A 14,475-nucleotide genomic window follows, 5' to 3' on the forward strand; every position below is an offset into this window, starting at 1 on the left:
AGATGCTTTAGGTTGCATAAGTAAAGGTCATGGCCTCCCAAATATGGAAAGAGCACTTTCAGCACAAGCAGGCATGTGCCAGTCTGGCTGGGGATGTTTCCCCCAGGCCCGGGTGTTCAGTCATCGCCTGCGTCATGGTACAGTTATTGAATCCTAATCTGAGTGTTTCCCACCCTGAATCCCACCCTGAAGTAAGTATGGGAGTGGAACGAGGGTGTGCGTGTCAACGTCTAGAAATTTCAGTGGCTTTCATTCTGACCCCTCCCTTCCAGACAGGTGCATGCTTCTCTGGAGTCTGCACCCCCCTTTCTTCCACACAGTATCTTTCTTTCAGTCGCCTTCCTGTCTTCATTTCTGATTCTCTTCTTCTTTTTTTTTTATAGCAAAAGGTGGAAATTTATTGAGAAACAAACACTAACTCCCACGTGGGGAGGGGGAAAGAGTCACCTGATCATCTTCTACTTTAAAACAATTTCCCTTTCCCATCCCATCCTCAAAACCACTTGAAATGGGATAGGGTTGAAGGGACTTTGGGAGGCCAAAGTCCTTGTCCCTTTGCCTCAAGGAGGATCTGCCCCAGTTCGTAGAATTGGTGGAGAAGCAGAAGACAGGCTGTGCTTTTCTCTCTTCTTCCCACAGTAGTCTCTTTTGATTCACAAGCATTTATTGAGTCCCCCGTTCTACACCAGGCATGGTGCAAAGCACTGAACCTATTCCCAGAAGGCACTGATGATTTGGAGTGGAAGATATTGTGATAAAAAGATTTAATTCCAAAAATAACGCCCTGACCAGGAATCGAACCATGACCTCCTGGTTCATAGGTTGACGCTGAGCCACGCCGGCTGGGCTATGATATTTTTTTCTAATAACACACACACAAAAACTAACCTGCAGGGAGAGGGATGGGAAAGTACCTTTTTACTGTATACTTTCTTATACTTCCTGCATTTGAACCATGTGAATGAGTTATCTACTCAAAAATTGAACACATTAAACTCTGAAAATAAAAGTTTAATTCCAAGAGAAAGGAGATGAAACACATAGAAGATAACTATCAAAGTATCATCAGGCATTAAAAATTTCATTCTAGGTTATAAAAGAGCAGAAACAGGACAATTGCTAGGGGTCAATACTTCTAGAAGACAAGAATGCATATTACATCCTTTATGTTGCACCTGGCAGGGTACTTCTTAAGTGTGATGAAGTTAAATACCCTTAAAACTTTTAAACCTTAAATCTCACTAATGAAGTTGCACAATAGACACTTGTCTTAGCCTTTTAGCTGTTCTGTCAGATGTGTAATTGGAACTTTTCAGATACATGTTTTTGAGGCTTTTCCTTATCTGCAGGTAAAGAGTGCTGTGAACCCAGCTTCTCTGGGTGTCTGTCCTAGCTCTGGGCTCTCCCCTGGCTTGCTGTCAGATCTGGGCAGAGGGCACACCATTAAAGGCTCACCTAGCCATAGCCGGTTTGGCTCACTGGATAGAGCGTCTGCTTGGGACTGAAGAGTCCCGGGTTTGATTCTGGTCAAGGGCATGTACCTTGGTTGCAGGCACATCCCCAGTAGAGGGTGTGCAGGAGGCAGCTGATCGATGCTTCTCTCTCATCGAAGTTTCTAACTCTCTATCCCTCTCCCTTCCTCTCTGTAAAAAATCAATAACATATATTTTTTTAAAAAAATAAAGGCGCATCTAGAACCACATCATTGGAAAGCATTTCCCAAGTTACACGAGCAAGGGCGTTCAGCAGCACAAATTGGGCCTTGGAAGTGAAGCACCGTTTCTATAGGGTGTTACAAATGGGGAGTGATGATAACTTCTTATAGGGCAAAAAGTCAGTTTTTCTGATATTAATGTAATCCCTTCTTTCAGTGCCCATATACAGGGTGGGCAAAAGTAGGTGCACAGATAGAAAATAATACAATCATTAATAAATAATAATAACATAAGAATAAACCGTGTTTTGCATAATCAACATCGTTTTGCCCTGCCCTGTATTTCAAGATTAAGATTTGGGGGTCCTTTCTGTTATGCTTTTCAAGGTGCAAAACTTTTTGAAAGTCTTTGAATGCATGCCTTAGAATAGTGATTTATGTACCCTCACCTATCCCATGAATGTTCAGAGTGCTTTGCTACTCAGCTAATCTAAAACTTTTGCTAAAACCTGTTAAATGGAAGGTACTGCACTAGGTGAAAGGGACTAGAACATTGGAAAATATACCATCTCAGGAATTCAGAGGGTATGATATAATTGTGAAGTTTGATTATAATTCACAAGCACTCTACAGGTTGAAGAAGGAAGGTACCACTGATGGCCAAAGTAGTTTGGGAGGGCTTCTGGGAGGATATGAGTCTTATTCTGGATAGGATGAGTGAATTATAGGCAGGCCAACTGGAGTAGGGAAGCATTGCAGACAGTGTGAAGAAAGCTGGGGAGTAGAATGGACAAAATATATTTTGAGAAAGAGATAGTTAACCAGTCAGATTATAGTGGAGATTCTATCACTCTTTGATCAAGGACAGTATCTCCTTGGTTCTTTCAAAGGTTGACCATACAGAAGAGATGTTGGGTTTAACCACCCATTTATTCGTTTAGGAAGAATTGAGTACAATAAGATGTAGGTTCTATGAAAGCAGGTTCCATATCTGTTTTGTTTGCTACTGAATTTCCAGAGCCTGTCATAGAGCAGGCACTCAGGAAACATTTGTTGGTTGAAAGAGTGAATGAATTGCATTTATGTGTCATATATACAAGACCTGATCAGAAAGTAGCTCTTTAAGAGTTCAGAAAAGCCATAACCGGTTTGGCTCAGTGGATGGAGTGTCAGCCTGCGGACTGAAAGGTCCCAGGTTCGATTCCGGTCAAGGGCATGTACCTGGGTTGCGGGCACTTCCCCGGTGGGGGATGTGCAGGAGGCAGCTGATCGATGTTTCTCTCTCATCGATGTTTCTGACTCTCTGTCTCTCTCCCTTCCTCTCTGTAAAAAATCAATAAAATATATTTAAAAAAAAAAAAAGAGTTCAGAAAAAGAAGCCACTTTTTGATGGGAGATTAGGAGGAAGAGAAGGGAAAGAAAAGGAACACGTGAAAGAAGTCACAATGAACCATAAGACAGAAGAGAGGGCACAATTATACTTCTTTAAAATCTTACTGGGAGTATGGAATGGGTGGTAGAATAGATAGCTAGAATGGTGGTCAGTATGCAAGGGATGGGAGTGAGGATGAGAAAGACAAGAGTAATGATATTAAAACTAGTATGCTAGTTCTGTCTACACTGGCCTGGTCAGTGCTTTCTTTTGGAGAGATTAAAAACAAAGGTTGGGAAAAAGAAATTACTTTTGCCAAAGGGCTGGTTTCATATCTATATCTTACAAGCAATTCCAAGAGTATCACCTGAACCAGTCGGAGCTTCTCTGCTATTATTATTCAAATGAGGACTTGAATAAGCAGAATTTGGTTAGTGAGGAAAACTGCTTAGGCACCAGTCTAGGTGAGGCTAACTGGACTAGTTTTGTCCATCTTTAAACAATGGCTCATGAAGGAGGCCTCATCTTTCTAATCCAAGCATCTGCCACTTTTCAGCCTAATCCTTTGCACTCAGCATCATACAATCAATTTAGTCTAATCAAACTTACTGAGCACTGGCCCAGGTACTGAGAATGCAAAGATGGAGAAGAGATTACCTCTGTCCAGTTTAGTAGAGTTTTGGCCTCTATATGCCATATGGTGAGGAATCTATTTTTTTTTTTTTTTGTAATCATCATTATCATCACCATCATTACCATCATCATCATCATCATCACCACCACCTAAGCCAGAAATGACAAGTAGCTGTCATCTCATTTAATTCTTAACCAATTTTGGTAAGCATGATCATTCCCATTCTGTAGAGGGGAAAACTGAGACTTTGAGATATTAAATTGTTAGGTAGGATAGATAGCTGCTAGAGTAAGAGGAGGGGAAGAGGAGGTGGAAAGGGGAGTTTATCTCACCTACTGAACAAAGAAGTCAGCAGTCTTGGGATTACTAAGATGAAATCACCTTGAAATCTAGTCTGTTGCCTAAGGTATTCAGCAGGGGAACTTTGAAACCTATAGGGGCAAACAGGATAAAACCCTTGAACCCCCACCCACCAGGTGGGGCGCTCAGACTAGCTGAGTTGCCCACTTGTGCTTTATGTCAAGTGTATTCTTAATAAATCCAATGGCTTTGCTTCTTTAATAAATTTGCTTGCTTTGCTTCGACACTGCTTTTTGTCACTCGTGTGAATTCTTTCTCAGAGCCCAAGAGGTGAGAGCCCCCTCCGACGCTGGCGGCTCTCTAGTAACAAAATGACTTACGTAAGGTCAAAGAAGTTGGCCAATGGAAGAACGGCTATCTGAATCCAGATACATCTGACTTTAAAACCCAAACTCCTGACCAATCCGTCCAACACTACTCCTTTAAGTCTGCTGCCTATGTGGACTTACAATACTTTGATATGGAAAGTTAAAAGATCTTCCCTTATCCCTCCCCCCCATCATAGTTTAGGCAATGCCTTTGCCCCCTTTGATGTGGTAGAACAAGCACATGCTGTACAGTGGGTGGCCCTCTGAAGCAGGTGTCTGTTTCCTGAAGGTGGTCCCCTCAGCCTGCCACAGGTGTCCCGAAGTTCATGGTCTTCGTTAGGAGGCTGGGAGGATCTTGTCTCCAATGAGACACGATGATGATTAGATCAAGACGACTTGACTTCAGCAATGTTTTTCCCCTGACAGTTTTGTGTGAAGAAACCTGACTTGGCCAAGACCAGTTTGTGCAGCTCATGGAAACACTGGGGCTGAGAGCATCCTGTTATCAGATACCAGTGCAGTGACTGCTGAATGTCATGTGCAGACCTAGCAGACTGCTAGCCCCAGCTTGATTATAATCATTAAGTTTTTACAGGACAATGAATGCATTGCAAAGGATTTTATGATCTTCTTTTCCCCAACCTGCCTAGCCTGATGAAAGGGCTGCCACCTCTGCTTTCAAGATATGGAAACAGGGCCACCGTGAATTTAAGGTTTCTGCCAGAGGTCACCCAGTGGCTGAGCTGGAGTTCTGACTTGCTGGATTGGCCAGATGTGGTCTTCTCCTTCAGGCTGATCTGTTTGTGTGGGAGCCGTAACCCCGAAATAATATATTGGGCATATGGAAGGTAGTAAGACATGTTGTTTAAAATTTGTCATTCAGTGAGAATTTGATAAATCAAATGCAGAAGAACCGAGTCATACCTATTTCCCTTTCTTTTAAATTAACATTAAAAAAATATTAAAATATAGTTGGCATTACAACCTTATATGAGTTTGAGGTGTACAATAGTTATTTATATATTTTGGATATTAACCCCTATTGATGTATCATTTGTATCTTCTCTCATTCAGTGGGTTGCCTTTTCGTTTGGTTGATGATTTCCTTCGCTGTGCAAAAGCTTCTTAGTTTAATGTAATCACATTATTTTGGCTTTTGTTGTCCTTGCCTGGGGAGACATAACCAAAAAAATATTTCTTAGATGGATGTTAAACAGTTTCCTACCTATGTCTTCTCTTAGGAGTTTTACGGTTTCTGGTCTTATATTGAAGTCTACAGGGTGTCGCAAAAAATATGTACATACTTTAAGAGCTGTTAGCTCAATTTTGAAAATGAAATCTATTTTAATAAATATTGCCTTTATAATTATTCAAAGTGTGTATATACAGTTTTGGGACAAACCTATATAATCCATTTTGAGTTTATTTTGTATATAGTGTAAGAAAGTGGTTCACATTCAGCTTTTTTTATTTTTCTTTTTTATTTATTTTATTTTTTCTTTATTGATTATGTTATATATGTGTCCTTATCGCCCCAATTCCCCCCACCCTCCTAGTGTCTGTGTCCATTGCTTATGCCCATTGGTTATGCTTTTATTCATGCATATAAGTTCTTTGGTTGATCTTTCCCAATTCAGTTTTTTGCATGTAGCTATCCAGTTTTCTCAACACCATTTATTGAAGACTATCTTTTCCCACATTGTATATTCTTACCTCTTTTGTCATGGATTAATTGATATGATATAATAATATAAGTGTGGGTTTACTTCTCGGGTCTCTATTCTGTTCTATTGATCTATGTGTCTGTTTTTGTGCCAGTACTATACTGTTTTGATTACTATAGCTTTATAATATAGTTTAAAATCAAGAAATGTGATACCTCCAACATTGTTCTTCGTTGGCTCTCCCTTTCTTATGTGCCATCTTTTCCTCTGCTCTCTAGAGAGAACTTGGTCTTGAAGGAGTGATTCCAAGTTCCAGGCATTTAGAGAGGGATCCAAGTGGTGGGTGGGTCTCACCATGCTGATTGCACACCATGTGTGAAGCTTAAGATCCCTCTCTTTCGTTTGGAGGTGGCATTATGACATCCTCTTCTCCTCCAGAGGGTTTCTAGGTAGAGCATTAGTTCCATGGGGGTCTTCCTAGGCATTCAGGTACTTCAGGCTCTAATGTTAACTCATTTTGGAAATTCGGGGTTAAGCAAACTGAAATGTTATGTATTAATTTTTTATTTTTCTTGCACAGCGGGAGTCTCAAAGCCTCATATGTATTGTGAATTCCCAAGGGAGGACTCAAGCGTAAATCATGTCTGAAACTTGTTGACCACCAACTCTATTTTGTCCTTGTGCTATCTTCTGGCAGTGTCATTCCACGGGATACCCCTGAGGAAATTCAAGCTCAGAGATTCTCAACAGGCCCCATTCAGTCAGGCAGCACACAGTCCCCTTCCTTCTTTCTGTGGCTCCTCATGGGCTTCATTTGCCCTGTGGAGTTCTGGGAAACACATTTGGGGTGAAATATCTTTACTGCACAAACCTACTAGGCATGAACTTGGACCCAAGGCCAGGAAATGAGCCAGATATCTTCTGACCTGAACTTTTTTTCCCCCCTGTTCAATTATGCCAACTGTACTATAATAGGTAAGTTTTGATTATAGGGTATGTATTGGGACATAAATTACTATAGAGATAGAGGTCTTAGGAGTGCAGATCCAGTAGGTTATATTATGAACAGCATCTTGAAATCATTTATGCCAAGAATTTTTCAACATCATTAGAATGGCCTTGTGCTAGCCCCACCAACTTTTCTCCCAGAACTGTGCACTGGGATCTTTTTTATACACAGTAGTGTCAGGGGGTAAGAATGTGTCTTCTTTAGGAATTGTTAATTTTTAAATAGATCTGGCCGGCCATGTGGTAAATTGGGAACTTGGGGCGGGCGGGGGCGGGGGTAGGGGGGGAGGTGGGAAGAGGAGAAGGAGAGTTCCTGCTGTGGCCCCAGCTCAGACACTGGTATTCTCTCTGACCTTAGGTGAGTCACTTAAAATTTCTGGGTCCCGGTGTCTATCTCTGAAATTAGGATAATGACTCCTGCTTCCTCCCTTCCTCCTGGGGTGGGAGGAAAATGAGATCATAAATTGCAAAGTGCTTTCAGCTTATAGGAGAAAAGGCAAGAAGAGGATTTTTAGGAAAGAGAGGTGTTGTTTTTTCCCCCCATTTGTTTTGTTTTTAGATTTTAGAGAGAGAAGGGAGAGGGAGAGATAGAAACATAGATGAGAGAGAAACATCAATATCAATGGCTGCCTCTTGCACATCCCCCGCTGAGGGTCAAGCTTGCAACTGGGCACATGCCCTGACCAGGAATCGAACCAGTGACCTCTTGCATGGGTCGATGCTCAACCACTGAGACATAATGGCTGGACAAGAGGAGGATTTTTTTAAGGTTCCCCATGTTCTTCTCTTAGTATCTAAATGCAGAATCCAGGGAAAAGATCCATGAGGAGAGAATCAAGGTCTGGAAGATTCCTGTGTGTGGAACTACCCAGGGGCCTTTGCAAGACTCCAGCTTTCACAGAGTATGCAGGGGTCCTTAAACTTTTTTTTTTTTTTTAAATATATTTTATTGATTTTTCACAGAGAGGAAGGGAGAGAGACAGAGAGCCAGAAACATCGATGAGAGAGGAACATCGATCAGCTGCCTCCTGCACACCCCCCACTGGGGGATGTGCCCGCAACCCAGGCAAATGCCCCCGACCGGAATCGAACCCGGGACCCCCCAGTCCACAAGCCGACGCTCCATCCACTGAGCCAAACCGGTTTCGGCGGTCCTCAAACTTTTTAAACAGGGGGCCAGTTCACTGTCCCTCAGACCGTTGGAGGGCCGGACTATAGTTTAAAAAAAAAGAACTATGAACAAATTCCTATGCACACTGCACATATCTTATTTTGAAGTAAAAAACCAAAACGGGAACAAATACAATATTTGTATTTGCATGTGGCCCACGGGCCGTAGTTTGAGGACCCCTGGAGTATAGGATCTGACTGTCCTGGAAAGCACCGTGAATGCTGTGAGGCTTGTGCTCTCTGTCCTTTATCTATCAGTTGATCATCAGCTTCTGTTATTGTGGGATGTTCAGTCTGATTAGTTCATAGTTCTGCATTAAATCTCATTCATGTCAGGATTCAGGCAAAGTCTCTTCATTAAACCTTGCCAAGCACCCACTTGCTGAAACTCAGATACGTTTGCTGGAAATCTGTCCTTGCATTGGCCTTTCTTACCATGTGCCCAGCCAATCCAGCACTGGTGTTGTAACCTGTCTTTATTTCGGATTATCAGGATCTGTCATCTCAGCGACTTTTTGCCGTCAGGAGCCCAAACATTTCAGTTTTCTTTCACTATGCTAATATTATCCTGATGCTCATTTTCTTAAGGATGAGTTGGCGACAGAGCTTGTAGCCACAGGGTGACTCATGAGCACAAGGGAGAGAGGGATGTGAGTGAAGGATTCTTCTTCCCTGACCTCACTCCCAGACCCCACACCATCTAGTCCATTGGACTTGTCTGCTTAGAAATCGGGTTCCAAAGCTATTTTGTTGCCTCCTCCCACCTGTTGCTAATCTTTGACGTAATTCATTTACCTAAGGCATCATTTAGCCCATTATCGCCTTATGGTTCTCACTTGGTTGCAAAGGGTTTTCCTTCTCTGTTAGACTAAGTACTTTACACGTCTTGGTTAGTACAGCTCTCTACTTACCCTCCTTTTCTCTGGGCTCTTGTCCTTGTCAGAGGCTTGGGATAATATCTCGCAGGGATAAGTGCAGAGTGGTTGCTCAGGAGGGAAGAAGAACTATAATTTATTGAATGCTTTCCATTTGTCATGCTCTATACTAGATCCAAAAATAACACAATAAACCCATGAGTGTAGTAATCATATTTTGCAGATGAGGAAAAGTAGGCATAGAGAAGTCAAGTGACCTGCACAAGGTCCCATGACAGTGAAGGGGTGGAACTGACATTGAGCCCACACTTTCCAGCTATGCCCTGCTGTTTTGGGTTTTACTAAACACTCATTGGTAGTCACACTTCTTCTTATTAACATAATTATAGTTTCTTGCATTTGTATAGTGATTTATGGCTTCAGAAAGTTTTGACAAATTTGATTTCATTTTCTGCCTGCAACAGCCTTATGAAATAGGCACCATGGTAGTAATGTTCCATTTTTGTTTTTAGTTTTTTTTTTTTTTTAGATGAAGATACTGGTGCTTGTGGGGTTTAGTGATTTGCTCAATGTCCTATTATCTGGTGACCAAGCTGTACCATAATCTATTATCAAAATATTCTTCCTCAAATACTATTTCATTATGCCATTTTTCTGATTAAGTGACAACCTGTTCCTAATGTACAACTGTCAAATGGTTGTTCAGTTCTCTTTGCCTGCTGACCTTTTCCATGCATGCATTCATTCATTTACTCAACAAACCTTAATTAAACACTTGTGATGTGCGAAGAACTGGGGATACAAAGAGGAATGATACATGGTCCAAGACTTTGAGGAGATTACAATGTGGTCAGGGAGTCATGGGGTCAGCCCATTATTTTAATCCAGGATAATAAAGGCTATGATAGAGGGAGTCATGGTAGCACATTGAAGGGGCACCTCACCCAGATAGTGGGCTGAAGGAGGACAGCTTAGAGAAGGTGATGCTTATGCTGAATCCTGTAGGACAAGTTGGGTGTAGGGTGTGAGATCGGGAGGGATAGGGGTGGGGTTGGGAAAGCTAAACAGGGGAGGTCATGAAGGACTTTGTGGGCAAAAGAAATGTAGACTTTATCCCATGACTATGGAGAGTCATTATTATAGGATTTTAGGCAGGAGATGACATGATGACATAAGCAGATTTACATTTTAGAGAGGACATTATGGCAGAAGCATTGAGAATAGATTGGAGGAAGGTCATATAGGAGATAGCAATCACTTAGGTAGCCATTGCAGTAAAACAGGTGAGAAACGAAGGCCTGAATTAAGGTATTTACAGTTGGACTGGAGAAAACCACTTGAATCAGAAAGATTTAAAGAAGCAGAGATCCATAAGGTTTGCTGACGCATTGGATATCAAAGGTGAGGAAGAGGAAGGAGTCAGGAGGAGGTCTGGGTTTTTGGCTTGAGCAGCTGGACAGACAGTGAAGCTATTTACAGGGAGAGGGACATAAAAAGAGGAGTTCCATTTTGAAAACTTTCAGTGTGAGATGCCTGTGAGACACCTAGATAAAGAGGTCCAAGAGTCAGTAGTACATATAGGTCTGGAACTCAGGAGAGAAATCTGGCTGGAGATAGAAACTTGGAAGCCATCATTAGGAATAAAGTGATTGCAACCTCAAGAGGAGATGAGATTGAGCAGGAAGAAGGTGTAGTACAGTGGTTCTCGTCCTTGGCTGTGCCTTAGAACCACCTGGGGGAACTTCTTAAATTCTGCATTTAAGAAGCCACATAGCTTGGGTCACACCACAGACCTATAAAATTAGAATGTTGGGAATGGGATCCAGGCATCCATGTTCTTTAGAACTCTCCAAATTGATAGAGTGGCATCCAGAGTAGACAAGCATTTGGCAGGCAGAAATGAGAATAGGTCTCATTAAAGGTGTCAAAAAGGGAGGAGAAACTCATGAGGGAGCCTAAGAAGTTCCTTGATGATAAGAGAACCTGGAGAGAAAAGGGATTATGGGTGTTCTGGGTGGAGAGGTCAAGAAGAAAAGAGTGAGACCCCTCTCTACATAATCTTCAGTCACTTCCTAAAATGTCCCTTACCTAAACTGTTTGCTATTTCCATCATTTAACTTCATAAGATAGCCATCTGTGTCTCTACTCAAACTATTCCCATACCCAGGAACCCTGCCCTTTTCCAGGATGCCAATCCACATCCATTCCATATTTAGGACTTGGCTCAAAGCTTGTCCTCCTAAGAATATCTGGTTACTTTGACGAGATTCTGATTACTCCTATTTAGGTAGTCCCTTATGTATGTAGTTGCTTGCTAAAGATGGCCCTGCTGTGGAGCAGTGCCAAGAGTCCAGGACTTAGACTCTGAAGATCTGGGTTCAAATTCTGACTCTGTACAAGTTAATTAGCTGGACCCTGTTGGAGAAGTTATTAAAGCTCACCACTTTCTTTACCTGTAAGGTCTACATGGCTATAACTACTTTGAAGAGTTGATAAAAGATTTGCGTGTGAGACTATAAAAAAACTATACATGCGGTATGGCATAGGGTGGTATTATTAAGTTTTACATTTGTCCATAGGTTGCTGTGCAAGCATCCCAAAGTGTGTGTGTGTGTGTGTGTGTGTGTGTGTGTGTTTGATTTTTAACTGGATTCTAAACTTGAAGACAGAAACTGTGTTTTGTTTCTTTTCGAACCCCCTTTTAGCTTTGGGGGCTCATGGGGTTAACCAAGTGCAGCAGCCTTAAGGATGTTGCTCCCAGGGGACAGGACTTCTGGATCTTTGAGCAGGACCAAGTGTCAGATGTCAGATGACAGCCTGAACTTCTATGTCATTTGAATCAGTATCACCTAGTCTAGATCTGTAGGCTGCAGACACATAGGGGAAAAATCCTAGGTATGTGCAGTAAATGGAAAAGGCTTGAGGCAAAACCATCTGATGACTCTGCAGATTGCTCTGAGGAAAATCCAAAACCCTCAAGCCTACCAAGCCCTGCATGGCTGTGAATCTGCAGAGAGACCTCTCTGACCTCGTCTCCTGTGACTCACCCCCTTGCTCATTGGTATCCACTCACCTCTACTATTTCCTGAGTACATGGCTTTAGAGCCTTTGCAGGTGCTATTCCTTCTCCTGAAATGCTCTTCTTTGGATGTTCATTGGTTTCTTTCCCTTATCTTCTTTGGGTCTTTGTTCCAATGTTACTTTCTCAGGAGACCCACCCTGACAACGTTATTTCATTTTCGTGACCCTCAGCATTTATCTTCCTTCACTGATATTTTTTCCCCTGTAGCACCTGTTATGATCTGATATGTATTCTACTTATTCCCTCTTGTCTTTCCATTAGGATGTAAACTCTACAAGGACCATGTTTTTTGTCTATGTTTTTTAAACTACTATATCCTTGGTGCCTAGATCTTGAAACACATAGTAGGCATTCATTCTCAACAGCCTTTGTAATTTTCTGGTTCTGAAGACACAGGGAATCCAGTGATCAGTAGATGGCGCTAGAGCTCCATATGATCTTTCCTCCAGTTGGCTTCCAAGGTGTTTTTCAGCCTCTGGAATATTTACTGTGCTAAATAAATAGGCCTGGTTGATTCATCTAGACATTTAGTTATACAACCATAGCGTTATGACGTGAAGGAGACATTATAGGTTGCATTGTGCTAACTCCTCATTTTAAGGATGAGAAAACTGGAGCACAGTAAGGGGTCAAAAATTACCTAAAGTCATATGTGGCATTAGCAGCAGAGCCAGGACAAGAACTCCTTTCCTGACCCCCCTCCCTCTCTTAAACTGTTGCTATATGTTTAGCTGTTTTCTTAACATACTTTCCACTCGAAAATACAAGTTGCTTGTATACAAAATACAGTAAGAGATTGTATTTTGACAGTAAATATTCAGTCAATAAATATTCCATTCAAATTAGGCTCTGACTGCTTGAGTAAGTCTCATAGTAAATTAGTCAGTAATAATGGCTGTAAATCCACTTGTGCTGGGTTCTCAAAGGAATAGGAGACTTATCAGATTCTTAATGATCTTATTGCTTCTATGGAAAGGATGCACGACATAATTGAAGCAACAGGAGAACACTTGTTTCTGCTGCTATCAGAAGGCAGAATGCACACTGGGAAATCTGAACATATGGAGCTCAACAGAGCACTGAGGGAGGATTAAAGGAGATAAATTTGGAACTGGCCTTTCAAGAGTCAGATGCCATAAATTTCTACACTGAGGACCAATTCCAAACTGTACAGCAAGCCATGCTATGAGACATTCATATTAAGCCTTGGGGTATTTTATCACATTCATGATACTTGATACAGAATACATTGGACCAAGAGCAGCCACTAGTTTTGATGCAGAGGGTGTAGTGGCAAACAAGAGAAACAAAATCCTTGTTGCTGTGGACCTTAAGCTCCAGTAGGGGGCAGAAGACAATGAACAAGTAACAAAACAAGATATCAAATATGAAAAATGCTAAGAACAATAAACAAGAAGAGGAGTATGTGTGAGAGAGTGATTGTGGCATAATCTTAGATTAAATGTTAGAGAAGCTTCTCTGAGGAGATGACTTTTTAGCTGAGACCTCAATGAAATAAGGAGCTAGCTACAAAAAGATCAGGGAGAAGAATATTCCAGGCAGAAGAAATAGCTGTTTCAAGGCCTCAAGATGGTAAACAGTGACTGAAGAGAAGAGGTACAAGATGAGGTCTGGCAGGGCGCCATCCTAGGAAGGCCCTGGGGAGAATGTTAAATTTTATACTTAGTATGGTGGAAAACTACCAAGCATTTTAAGCAGGGAAATATGTGTCCTGACCCAGGGTTGAACCTGCAACCTTGGCATATCAGGACGTAGGGAAGTGACATGATGTGTAAAATTGCAAAAGAGTAGAGAGTCCCATCAGGAAGCTATGGCTGCATTTAAGAGAGAGATGTGGTGATGGGGATGATAGGAGCAAAGGTGACAAGAATGATGGAGTTGAGCTATCCTGTACTTTAATAGAAACAATAGGTCTTGCTAATGAGTTTGTTTTGGGGGAGAGAATGATTACAATAAAGAATATCTCCTAGGTTTTTGATTGAGCAATGTGGATGATGCTACTAACTTACTGAAATGGAGGAAATTGAGGGAGAAACAGGTTAAGTCAAGAGCTCTGTTTGAGAATGTGAAGATTGAGATATTATTTCATGTCCAAATGAAATGCCAAGTAGATAAGTAGATATATGAGTCTGGAGTTTAGGAAAGAGGTAGGGTTGGAGATGAAGATTTGAGAATCTTAGAAATAGTGATGAAAGTTAAAGTCACAGGACTGGATAAGATTACCTGTGGTTAGAAAAGAGGAGAAGGCAGCTGAGGAGTGATTCCCAAGAGGAAGAAAGTTGGGCTGCAGTGAAATAAAGATCAGTTTTCTGTAAGGAAATGATGTC

The sequence above is a fragment of the Myotis myotis genome, unplaced genomic scaffold, assembly GCF_014108235.1.
Source record: "Myotis myotis isolate mMyoMyo1 unplaced genomic scaffold, mMyoMyo1.p scaffold_m19_p_18, whole genome shotgun sequence".
NCBI lineage: Eukaryota > Metazoa > Chordata > Mammalia > Chiroptera > Vespertilionidae > Myotis > Myotis myotis.